At 49.2% G+C, this 1,435-nt stretch overlaps 1 protein-coding gene across 1 annotated transcript in view; it reads right to left on the reverse strand.

The window, feature by feature from the left end:
* The window catches only part of PCDH19 (protocadherin 19), a gene marked incomplete at its 5' end in the record, with an annotated part of 57,675 nt that overhangs the window by 53,684 nt on the left and 2,556 nt on the right, over window positions 1-1,435 (reverse strand). The gene's annotated exons all lie outside the window — the stretch shown is intronic.

Below are 1,435 nucleotides of genomic sequence, written 5' to 3' on the forward strand. Positions count from 1 at the left end.
AAAAAAATTCCAATAGCTGCAACAGAAATAATGGGATGAATAAATAACACAGTTTATCTAGAAAGGCAAATATTAGACAAATATTCTTGTTCCAGAAAGCTAATTGCCTGAGCATGAAAATGCCACCAAGTCGAACAGCTCTCATATAACCTTATGGGCCTCATAAATTAACACGTTTTACGAAGACTCTCCAGCAGCTGCTGTGAAGAACCTCTAAAATAAGGCACTGGCAAAGCCCGGCGGCAGGCACCCAGCGCGGGGAGAGGGTGCCCCGCGGTCGCAGCCGCTGCCGAGCCGACCTGGTGCTTCTCTACCTCCGCAGCTGACTTCTCCTGCTCAGACGCGCGCTGATAACAGCCCGAGCATCCCCCCTGAGCGCGCAAATAAATCAGGGGAAGGCAGGGATTTCTGTTGTGCCAACAACCTATATGCTGCTGACTCGTCTAAACAATGCTTGATGAAGCTTTAATTGTTTTGTTTACCTAAATGTTTAAGTTTGGCAATGCGAGAGCCCAATTATTTCCCGCAGGCATTCATTTTGCTGTCCTTTCTCTATTGACCAATTATTTAATTAAACTGCACTTCATTAATCCCTAAGCCGTCACAGCAAACCCAGGGCTTATACATATGTGTGAAGCTGTTAGGGGCACCACCACGACGTGGTTTTTATCCATTCAGGTCTTATTCTCGTTTAATGGGCCGCGCTGGCAAGAAACCTGGTGTATGAGCTTTCACTTGAAGCTAGACATCCCATAATACAGCACAGACCGACCTTTATTTGCAGACCGTTTTTCCTCCGTCGAGCAAAAAGGCTTAGAAACGTGCTTCGCGCGGTGAAAACGGGGTATAAAACCCCAACTCTCCGGCATTATTTCTGCGTAAATAAAACTTTAAAGACTGCACATCCCCCCGCGCCGCAGAATCACCGGGGGCCAGCGCGCGTTTCCAAGGTAGAGCGAAATTAATTTCCATCCCTCCCCTCTGAAACGACTCGGTGCCGAAGGAATGGAGAAGTCATGGCTATTTCACCAGTAACAGGATTAAACCGTTTATGAGGCATTGCAGCTGCTCTTTTATGGCATCTGATTGATATTCATGTGTGGTTAGCATTTGTCTCCTAACTTGTGTAACACAGAGAATAGTAAAAGAGAGACAATAATCGCCGGGCTCTTACATATTCAGGGGACTGGATTTCCCCTATCAGCCTTTCAGCGGCTCCGGGCGCAGGGCTGACCTCCCCTCCGGCATTTCGGACCCGGGAGCACCCATTCAAGCCAGGGCAAAAAAATAACACGCAGCGCTGCAAAAATCCTCCCTCACCCCATCGCTCCCGGCCCAACCGGCCGTGCCGGCTGCTGGAGCGGTGAATCAGGGTAGGGGGGACGGGAACTGGGTGATTTTTGCCACTATTTTATCCCGTTGGCCCCATCGCCAG

The sequence above is a fragment of the Charadrius vociferus genome, unplaced genomic scaffold, assembly GCF_000708025.1.
Source record: "Charadrius vociferus isolate BGI_N301 unplaced genomic scaffold, ASM70802v2 scaffold472, whole genome shotgun sequence".
Taxonomy (NCBI): Eukaryota; Metazoa; Chordata; class Aves; order Charadriiformes; family Charadriidae; genus Charadrius; species Charadrius vociferus.